Raw genomic sequence first — 12,500 nt, 5'->3', positions numbered from 1 at the left:
TATTCGTTTACTTATCTATTTACTTATTTCTTTACTTATGAAAATAACTTGAAAATTATTGAGTACGTTTTGAATTGACAAATAGGAATCGTTAGAATCAGTAAGCAATCAGAAAAAAATAATGAAGAAAACAAGAAACCAAAATTAAGCAAACGGTAAAAAAAAATAAAAATAAATAATAGATAATTAAATGAGAGGGGCTGTCTTACGTGAAAACCTCATGTGGCTCCCTCTTTGGGGCGTGTGCCCGGTACTGCACTCTGAGGAAAGCACGACGCTAACAACTTCTTCCAGGTCCGGAGACGGGACAATGGCACAAGGGACTGAGATGCCAATGATGAAAAATTATCACACATACACACATACAAACAAACATACACGCACACACATACATCCACAGATATAAACCTACATGCACACACACACACACACACACACACACACACAGAGATGCATACACAGATGCATACACAGATTATACACATATATATATACATACACATACATACACAGACATAAACACAAACACACAGAAACATACATAGATGTAAACACATACACTGATATATAAACACAAACAAAACATAGATACATACAGATACACACAAACACTTACACAGATACATACACGCACACAGTCCCTGACAAAAATGGATATTGGGAAAACATTATATAAACACGGTTTTCCTTGATAAAGTGGCAATTAAAAGAATAATTTGAAAGAAAAATACAAAGGAATACAATGCAAGATATTCAAGTCACAATCAACCCATAGGGAACACCGAGACGGGGTCCCACGAGTATAGGTCCTATCCCGCTTACTTCATCAAATTTAATTTACACATACACGTTCACACACACACACACACAAACACACATACATATATATTTTCAATGTATTTTTTTGTGTGTGTGACATTTTTGTCAAAAGTTGAAATGTTTGAATGTGGGTTTAAAGTTATTACGTCATTATTGTTTTAAGCTTCTGTTTATGGAATGATTGAAATGTCATTCAAAGTGGAGAAGTGGATTGCTTTTGACCAAGGAACTGGCTAGCGTAGGCCTTAAGGTCTCTTGTCAAGATAGAAATAGACATAAAATTAATAACTGCAACAATAACAACAGCAATGATAATGATAATGATAAGTAACAATACTACTACTTCTACTATTATTAATGCTACTACTACTAATGATAATAATAATGAAAGTAATGACCATAAACTGCTCCTAACAAGAGCAAGCGTGCGATTTGTGAAAACAAAACAAATGAGCATCAAACCCTACGTTTTTTTTTTCATATAAATACAATAAAGCTATTCCTGTGTACACGAGTGACCATAAAACACGCTTTTCTTAAGCTTAAAACCATTCTTCAAGAACATTCATTATCATTATTGCTACTATTATAATTATCATTATTCTTACCCACTATGTCTTTTTTTATCATTACTATTATCATTATTATCATGACTGTAACTAGTATCGTTACTATTACTATCATAAGAACATAAAAATGAAGGAGACTGCAAGAGACCATGAGGCCTACACCAGGCAGTTCCATGTCCATGACCACCACATGGTTACTAAATCTTTTTCATTCGTTGACCACCCTATTGGCTAAACCAGATGTTGCCTATTTCCTTTTTACATCTAAATTTGTCCAATTTAAATCAATTTCTGTGAGTCCTGCCCTGTTGACTCAATATGGTAACCTTGCCTGCATTCCCCTTGTTAAAGCCCTTTATCAACTTGAACACCTCAATTAGATCACCCAGTACTCTGCTTCTTTCCAAAGCGTGTAAGTTAAAGCGCCTAAGCCTATCCTCGTAAGGTAAATTTCTGAACCCATGTATCATTTTGGTCATTCTCCTCTGTACTGATTCTAGTAAATTGATACCCATTCTAGGACGGAGACCAAAACTATACCCCATAGTCAAGGATGGGTCTAACTAACGTCAGATAGAGTTCGATAACTACCTCTGCACTTTTATTCGTAACTGTTCTAGCAATGAAACCTAATGCTCTGTTAGCTCTCTTCCTGTTAGCCTTGTTATGATTATAATGCACTGTTATTCTTGTTATGATTATAATGCACTGTTATCCTTGTTATAATTACAATGCACTGTTATCCTTGTTGTGACTATAATGCACTGTCATCCTTGTTATAATTATAATGGTTATTATTGTCATTATCATTATTAGCATAACACAAAGGTGTCTTGGATAGTGTTTCAGTGCATTCTTAGATCTAAATCTCTAACAAACAAAATTCCTAGTAAAGCACAAAGGACGGTCAATTGGAGGTATACCACATATAATTAGATTAACCCAAGTTAATTAACCTAAGTTAACATTGCTTTATACTTAACGGTACAGTTGTTCTTCTAGGTTAACGTTAGTTAACCTAACTTTGCTTGGTACTTATAACTTTACGGCATATTTGTTATCAGTTAAACTAGTTTAAGAGTTCTTTTAGCCGAATAAAATCACGTAGTATTAGCCAAAACTAAATGTACCTCAGGACTCGTCGTATAAAAGAAAGAAAGAAGAAAAACATTTATATGTTATTGTTTAATTGGTTAAATATTTTTTGCTTAAATTTGTTTTTGTTAGTCACCGTGTAAAAGACCGTTCTTTTATTTGCTCAATAGTTTTCTGTAAATATTAATGGATGACATTATTAGAGCTCAAGCTATCTGTTATTGGTTTATATTTTTGATGTATTACTATTATTTATCATCATCATCATCATCATCATCATCATTATTATTATTATTATTATTATTATTATTATTATTATTATTATTATTATTATTATTATTATTATTATTATTATTATTATTATTATTATTATTATTATTATTATTATTATTATTATTATTATTATTATCATTATTATTATTATTATCTATATCTGTATATATTTACTTCTTTACTTTTCCACTGGATATTTACTACCTCTCACGTGAGGTTCACTAAAGCCTTGAATCACGTGTTCGACTCGTGATCATATTATTCTCCCAGATGAGAGCTCTGACCTCCTCATTATACAGTAGGCCTATGGCCCGATCTATGGGTAATACTGTGATCCTACACACACACACACACACACACACACACACACACACACACACACACACACACACACACACACACACAAGGATCAGTATTGGCCCCGATCATGTTCGCCGTATACATTAACGACATGAATGAAGGTGTGGAGTGCTATATGAATTTCTTTGCAGATGATGCAAAATTACTAAAGAAGGTAAAAACGGAAGATGATTGCAACTCATTGCAACAAGATCTGGACACGATCTGGAACTGGACACAGAAGTGGGAAGTAAAATTTAATATAAAGAAACGCAGTATAATGGAATTTGGAAAGAGTAAAAACAGAATATCAAAAGATTACACACTGTGGGCGGGGAGTTGTGTGTGTGTGTGTGTGTGTGTGTGTGTGTGTGTGTGTGTGTGTGTGTGTGTGTGTGTGTGTGTGTGTGTGTGTGTGTGTGTGTGTGTGTGTGTGTGTGTGTGTGTGTGTGTGTGTGTGTGTGTGTGTCAGGTCACAGCATTATCCATAGATCGGTCATACATGAGCTCTGAGCTCTCATACGGGAGGGTAGTACCTACCGATCACGAGTCCAACACATGATCCAAGACCATGGTGAATCACACATATTTATGAGCTCTGAGCTCTCATCCGAGTGAGCAAAACTGTCGACCACAAGCCCACCACGTGATCCATCACAGCCATAGAAGGAGTTTACAACTAAGCAAGGGTCATTAACCCAATTCACTAACGTTACACATTGTATCGTTTCAGTTAGGCAAAGAATTCTAAATCAATCAATTAGTTAACTAATTGGGTGTTGGGGGGGGTTGCCTGCTCTCCACAAGTTTAATAAAATCACTTGGCGACACATGGTACCGGATGGAAGGTGCCTCTCTCCCTCCCTCCCTCCCTCCCTCCCCCTCCCACTCTCCCTCGCTGTCTCAGCCAGTTCTTACCGTTATATGAATGTAACCAACCTCAATCCCTCACCTCCTCCCTCCCTCCCTTCCCCTCCCACACCTTCCCTCTCCTCCTACTCTCCCACTTCCCCCCTCTCCTCACTACTCCATCTTCCTTTCTCCCCCTCCTCCTCCTCCCTCTCTTCCCCTTCTCCATCTTCCCTCTTCTCCTCCCTTCCTTCTCCGTCTCCATCTTCCCTTTCTTCCCTCCCCATCTTCTTTCCTCCTTCTACTCCCTCCTTTTCCTTCTTCTTCTCCTTCTTCTTCCCTTCCCCACCTTCCCTCTCCTCCTCCCTCCCTTCCTCTCCCCACCTTCCCTCTCCTCCTCCTCCCTCCCTTCCCCTTCCCCCACCTTCCCTCTCCTCCTCCCCTCCTCTTCCTTCCTCTTCTGCCCCGTCTAGGGTATTGCCTTCACAGCTTTCATGCATCCAGTACCTCAGAGGGGCTGTGGCAGCACCCCTACGGACCAGAGTCATGCAGCATTCTTTTTATGATACAAAAGGCTTGTCGCCGATCAAACAGTTAAACAAATAAATGAATTAACAAATCTTATTTTTCCTCCTTTCTCCTCTGTGAGAAGCAAAGCCAAATCAAATAATTAATCATTTGAACAACACATCCTAGATTTATTGATTAATAAATTAATCAATGTATTTATTAATTAGAATTATATCGCGATGGTCTCTAACCCAGCCTACACGACGGACTTTACATATTTCGTCCTAACACATAAGGCAAAGGTGATGTTTGATTCTGACTGACGTCAGGCGATTTTATTCATCTCTTAGGTCATTGACGTCGCGTGGAGTGGCTCTCCTTGAAGTGGAAGACAACGGGCCATGGCATCGGATGTGCGTTCGAGTCGTCGACGATTTTTTGTCGACATTTTTACCAGAGGAGCGAAACTAATAATAGTAATAAATATAATAAATAAAAAACACATATGTATAAAGATTATGAAAAATAATGATAATGATAATATCAACAATAGCGAAATTAACAATAAATAGTAATGATAATAAATAACAGAAAAATAATAATAATGACAATATCAAATAGTAGAAATAATAATGATAACAAAAATAACAATAATGATGATGATAAAGAACCACAATAAATAAAACATGATAATAACAATAATAATAAGAAACAACAATAATACATACATGTACCAAAAGACCTATTTCACCTTCATTAGAGGAAAAAATATAGAAAAAAACACACATGAGCATTCTTCTTACATCTAACACACACACACACACACACACACACACACACACACACACACACACACACACACACACACACACAAACACACACACACACACACGTATATGTGTGTATATATGTCACACTCCTTTGTTTATATGTCATAAGGTTGAGTGCTAGAGTGGCCAGAGCAGAAGAAGTTACGAACAAGCATATATGAAATAGTTTTATTATATCTCAGAATGGTGGTGTTGAATGAGGCCATTTCTTCTTTTTATATGATCTTTATCTATGTTTTATTTATTCAATTTTGAGTAGCGTTAGGCTGCGTCCACAGCAGTGACAAAACACGGTGGGAACATTAAGACTGACAAGCTGGGTATCAAGTTGTTTAGTCGTTGAGGAATATCGTAGTACGAGCAGACATGTTGGCACGGATTTGTTGGGCGACATGTTGGCAATCCTGGTGTGGACGAGGTGATGCTGTCAGAGACTTATCACCAACCAACAGACCAACATGGAGTAGACAAGATATAAAACGTTGGAGTTGATAGAGTGTTATCGGAACCACACGTTGCTATGACAACCAAACCATATGATGTACAAGAACAGCATGAAGAGGTCACATGCTTGGGCTGACATTGCCAACGTTCTTAATGTAGCCCGAAAGGAGGCTGAGAAGAAAATAAAAAATCTTGTTACACAGTTCAAAAGAGAAATAAAAAAATAAATAAAGAGAAAAAATCTGGCAGAAGTGGTGGTGATACATACCACAGCCAGAGGTTTGGCTTCGACAACATGTTGTTCCTGTTGGACAAACACACACCACACAAGACATATGACGCTGGTTTTCAGGTAAGATGATAAACACATTCTTATATAATACTACATTTATTAGCTTTAGACTGTTTCAAATGAAAGTTTACAATATTGTGTTTAAAAAACAAAGTAAATTAAACTACCAATATATCTGTATAGTATTCATTGTACTAGCTTTCCTTTAACATGTCCCATGTACATATTCTCTACATGTGCCTATCCTGCCAGCTCACACGATCCCTATCCACTGATGAAATACTCTGTAAATTCTCTACGGATGGCACTACCATTTACATTTGTATTGTTCTCCGTTAGTGGTTCTAGTGGTATCAGTGTATCCTCAATGATGGTAGATCTACTCCCCTCCAAGATCCTGGGATAACAGTGTCATAGTCCATATCATAGGTATCAAAAGGACATGGGGGAGTGTGTAATTGAACATTTTTAGAAGATCTGCCATGGGATTCGAACCCTGACCCGTGCGTCCATAATCACGAGGTCAAGACGCTAGCAACCGTGCTACATGTGATGGTTCAAAAGGAGTGTACAAGTCCCCGACCACAATTCACGTAACATTGGAAGATCTAGTCTCATTTTCATCCAATCCCCGTATTAGGCGAGCCCTCCGACAAGCTGTGTATGTTAAAGACAGATTGAACACTTTTAGAAGCTCTGCCATGGGATTCGAACCCTGACCTCGTGATTATGGACGCACGGGTCAGGGTTCGAATCCCATGGCAGAGCTTCTCAAAATGTTCAATCTGTCTTTAACATACACAACGAGTATGTAATTGTTGGGATGTCGAACTCCTCCGCAGGAAATTGTGTGAATATACACATGCTAATGTTACTTTCTTTGTAGAATCAGACTTCACCAACACTGGCTTACACAAAACTCTAAATATCCCCGAAAGAATCCCAAACACTCTCACTACAACTCTTCTAGCCCCGCTTAAACGATAGTTAAATATTCTTTCGTTTGAGCCTGGACGTTGCTGACCTCGGTAGGGTTTAATGATATTCTCTGTTAAGGAAAAAGCATCATCAGCAACAAATATGTAAGGGGTGGCAATATCGAGACTCGGAAGAGGGTGGGAAGATGTTAGATTTAAACTACCATCCCTCATGGACTGACTAAATCTAGAGTTTGACAAAACACCATCGTCGGACAATCTACCTTGACTACCTACATTTACATAAAGGAAATTGTACATACTGTCAACAATAGCTAACAATACGGTATTAAAGTATCCCTTATAATTGTAGTAATCGTTACCACTAGACGCTGGTGCCTGCACTGTGATGCGTTTTCCATCCAGCGCACCTACCCCTTGGCCACTTTTCGCCATTCATCCTCAGTTGCTGGTATCTGAAAGCATGTTTAGGTTACATTTACTTTATTGAAACATCTTGCATTAACACACACACACACACACACACACACACACACACACACACACACACACACACACACACACACACACACACACACACACACACACACACACACACACACAACACACACACACACACACACACACACACACACACACACACACACATACACACACACATACACACACACACTCTCTCTCTCTCGGTGGCGCGGTGGGTAGATCTCAGACTGTCAGCACGGGGGTGACGGCGGTACCTGGTTCGAATCATGCCCAGGGCTGAAATTATTTCAGTATCGCTACGCTTCGAGTCGTTACTCCAACTCTCGTGGCCGGGAGTTGTGTGTGTGTGTGCGTGTAAGGTCATAGCATTACCCATAGATCGGTCATACGAGCTCTGAGCTCTCTTCCGGGAGGGAAATAGCTGTCGATCACGAGTCCAACACGTGATCCAAAAGACCAAGGTGAATACACACACACACACACACACACACACACACACTCTTGTGGGCAGGGAGTTGGGGGGAGGGTGTGCGTGTAAGGTCATAGCATTACCCATAGATCGGTCATACGAGCTCTGAGCTCTCTTCCGGGAGGGAAATAGCTGTTGATCACGAGTCCAACACGTGATCCAAAGACCAAGGTGAATCACACACACCACGAACGTAGTTCCCCTTCCCGGAAAATACAACTAGGTAAATACACACACACACACACACACACACACACACACACACACACACACACACACACACACACACACACACACACACACACACACACACACACACACACACACACACACACACACGCACACACACGCACGCGCGCACACACACACACACACACACACACACACACACACACACACACACACACACACTCACACACACACACACACACTACAATTAATTTGATCAATATCAACTTGCTCTCTTCAATATCACAATGACACTGGTGATAACACGTCAGCATTGGCCAACGATGATGGATGTGTGGACGAACTAGCAGTGATTGATGATTCAGTGCAAAGGATTACAAAGGATTACAATGGCGGAGCATGCCGACAGGAGACCTTTTGGTCCATATATAGGTCGGATGCAAGATGTAGAGCAGAGTACCGCTGAACCTCCGACAAAGGCAAGAAGGCTATTTGTTCCAGACAAACTAATAGACAAAAATAACATGGTAGAAAACGCATACAGTATTATGAATGAATTATATGAACGCCATACTGAAAGAGATGAGCAGCAATTATTTGGGGATTTGGTGTCCATGAAATTAAGAAAATTAAACTCCATATGTTCAAGCAACAGTGCAGCATAGAATTCAAAACATATATTGTATGAGGGAGAACGGGGAATGTTAGACTGTCCTCCTCCATCCCGTAACCATCAATCCCATAACCCAGGGGTTCTCAGGGGTGAAATTCACCCCCAGGGGGGAATTTTGGGATTTCTGGGGGTGATTTGTGACCACAGTCAGCTTACGGGGTGAGGAAAGCAATTATAGGTTTTGGCCTATCTGGCCTGTCACCTGGGCTGGATTTATACTAATTTGGGAAAAATATATACTAATTTGGAAAAGATAAAAGAGTTTTTAGTAGTATTTGCATATTATTTAGAATGCACCTTTTGAAACAGACAATCTTGGAAAGGAGGGGGGGGAATGACATTCTGACAAATGGTGAAAGGGGTGAATGGGCCAAGTAAGGCTGAGAACCCCTGCCCTAACCATTGGGAATATTCACCTAGGCACTTCCCCACTTCCCCTTAGGTACAGATGAATGTAACGTGACTGTCCACGCCCCGGACGATATGTTGGATGAACTACACATAATTGATCTTTAAAAGTATACTGAGAATTGATATGTTTTTGAGCAGAAGCTTATGACGCCCTTAATAGGTTATCCACTACTGGTTTTTATATCATTGTTTGAATGTTACTATCTAATTATGCTCATAAATGGCATAGCGTAATCGTGCGTCATAAACATATTTATGCATAATTGGTGAAGGGTATTGTTATGAATGTTTATTTGTAGTTATTGAAAGAGGCTGCTGTTGGTATATAAGTATTAAAGAAAGGTAAATGTACATGGTGTTTTTCTATCACTTTGAATATCCTGAATTATTTGCTTTGGTAATGTTAGGTACGTGTTTTTAAGGTTCGTTAATGTCATAATTCTCCTTACCTTAATGTAGTAGCCGAGAGCTGTAATCAACGCCTCACAAACTTCTGGAACAATGAGACTGATTGCTTGTTTGGAAATCTTGAACGTAGTTCCAAGGGTGGTGTAGGTGTCTCCTGTGGCCAAATATCGCAGTGTCACAGCAAGGCGGTCTTTGGCCGGTATTGATTGACGATGTTTTGTGTCTTGCTACCAATCATTTGCAGCAAGTAGTCAAAATCACATCATGATATCCTTAAGAAGTTTTCGAACTCTCCTTTCTCTTTTATTGTGCGTGTCGGAAGACACGTATCAACCTCTATTAATATGTTTATCAGAGTTTGGTGCGTTTCGCCGTTCCTGTTGTATAATAACGATGGTCTTGTCCATACTCTACGTTTTCTTCTTCTCCGATGGCCACACAAAACAACAAATGATGCAGCTGCCAGCAAAGCATCCTCACACAACGACATGTCTGCCACTTCTGGAGACATGGTGCGGACAGTTTCACCAAGTCGACTCCTATTGCCGACATGTCTCTCAACATTGTGACAGATATGTCCCCATACATATCAGGAGATTTGTATCCGAATGTCTTCTACTGTGTCCCCCACAATGTTTCCAGTTTCTCTCCAAGCAACATGTCACTGGCGTGGACGCACCCTTAGTGCACGGAGTGTGGGAAGCTGGGCTTAAGTATTTAGATACAGGCCTTATATATGGTTCTCCGAGCGGCAGTCTTAACTTTGATAGACACACTTGACCCCTGGACTCAGACTGGATTCTGGATTCTGGATTCCAAGGAAAGACCACCTCGCTTGCGCGGGATCGGGTTTTGTGGTAGGGGAAGAATGTCTGTTAGAAAATGAAAAGATAGTAGTGTATAAAAGAGGGCTATTGCCACCGGGGGAATTACGAGCGATTAGGGGCTTATTTGTTGTCGTGGCTTAGGAGAACTGGACCGGGAGCTTGGAGGGCAGCGCTTGACGCCGGGGGTTAGGATTACCAACGGGGCTAGGATCACCAACGAAAGTTTAGAAAATGGTAGGAGGCGTAGTAGTAGAGAAAGGTGGAAAAACGGAAAAATCTTTAGTGGGAGGTAAACTGAAATGAGAAGATGTAGTAGAAGAGAAAGTTAGAAAGGAAGCGAATTTTAGTCGAAGAAAAAGTAAGTGTAGATGTTTGTGCGTGTGTTGTGGCTCTGTTCGTGAGAGGTGTATGTGTGTATCTTACGAGAAGTGAGTTGATTTCACTTTCCGCGTGTAGAGGGCGGTCCTGATAAGCCACAGGTGGGGCGAGCGTACCCTGATTATCCCCAGGTTTTGGGTTTGAAGTCCTTTTAGAGTTGATCAAGGGGCGGTGCGAGGGGGGGCAGACGGGCGGTATACACCTGCCTGCCGACGTCAACGAATAGATCAGTGACCAGAACGGGAGCCGCAAGGAGATAACTCCTCGCCGCCACCGCTGGCGAGCGCATTCCTGATGAGCCACAGGTGGGGCGAGCGTTGCCTGTTTATCCCCAGGCTGGGTTTGGATTTCAGGAGAGTCGATTCAGTGGCGGTGCGAGGGAGGGGCAGACGGGCGGGTGTTGTAAGGTCTCTTTCCTTCCAATCACAACTCTGAAAACAGAGAATTACGCGATTGGGAATTGTGTGTAAATGTCAGAAGTGTAAACTCGCTCACCAGCGTCAGCGAGAGGCCAGCGTTTGGTTGCGGGCCGGTCGGACAGAAAGGTGTCCCAAGTCTCTCCGTCAACCAGCCTGCGGTCAGATTGGGCGTACTGAGAGAGACGGTTTGGGCCTCTGCTTTGCTAGCGAGAAAGTGTGCGTGTGCCTCTTTTCTTCCAAGCACTACTCTGAAAACAGAGATTTACGTGACTTGGGAAATGTGTGTGTGTATTTGTCATGGTGTAAACCCGCCTGCCGACGTCAACGTAGAGGTCGGCCATGCCAGACCGGCAGCAGCTAGGAGATATATCCCCCAGCCACCACCGGCCGGCGATGATACTTGGTGCTTGTGGAGAGAGTTGGTTGAAGAGACGTCCGACCTCTAGGAGCGCTGAGTTGATTCTGTGTTGACTCAGACTGACTTCTCCAAACCCAGATCTAGACTTATATTGACTTCTCTCTGCTTGAGACCTGGACTGATTTCACTCTCCTAGCTAAGACGAAACCTCTGAAAGGGTAAGGCTCCTCCTCCAATCATCTATGATTGGCTAAGTTCATTTCTGTGTACAATCTGCTGACCAATAGCATCAAGACTCAGACACGCTCTCTTTGGGACATCTGGCCTTCACTGGATAGACCCTTGTTCATTGAGGGTCAGCGTGGTTATGCTATGCATTAGTTCCCGACAAGAAAAGCCTTACCCCAACAAGAAATTAATTATGTTATGGACTGACTTCTCCTAAGTCAGGGGCCTACACGCGCGACGCTGGCGTGCACTCCAGCATGCGATGCTAGTATCTAGTATCAACTAGTATCATTCTTCTAATATCATCGCCAGTACAACTTAGTGATGTTTTGTCATCAAACCAATCACCACGCACACACACACACACACACACACACACACACACACACACACACACACACACACACACACACACACACGACTCGGTGCCGCAGTTGGTAGAGGCTCAGACTCTCAGCACGGTGGTACCGGGGGTACTGGGTTCGAATCCTGCCCAGGGCTGAAGTTAATTCAGTATCGCTGCGCCTCGAGTCGTTACTCCAACTCTCGTGGGCGGGAAGTTGGGTGTGAGTGTAAGGTCATAGCATTATCCATAGATCGGTCATACGAGCTCTGAGCTCTCTTCCGGGAGGGAAATAGCTGTCGATCACGAGTCCATCACGTGATCCAAAGACCAAGGTGAATACACATACGCACACA

The sequence above is a fragment of the Oratosquilla oratoria genome, chromosome 4 (assembly GCF_046742065.1).
Source record: "Oratosquilla oratoria isolate Oo_2021 chromosome 4, ASM4674206v1, whole genome shotgun sequence".
NCBI classification, from domain to species: Eukaryota; Metazoa; Arthropoda; class Malacostraca; order Stomatopoda; family Squillidae; genus Oratosquilla; species Oratosquilla oratoria.
The sequence above is the reverse complement of the archived record's forward strand: the minus strand, read 5'-3'. Positions refer to the sequence as shown.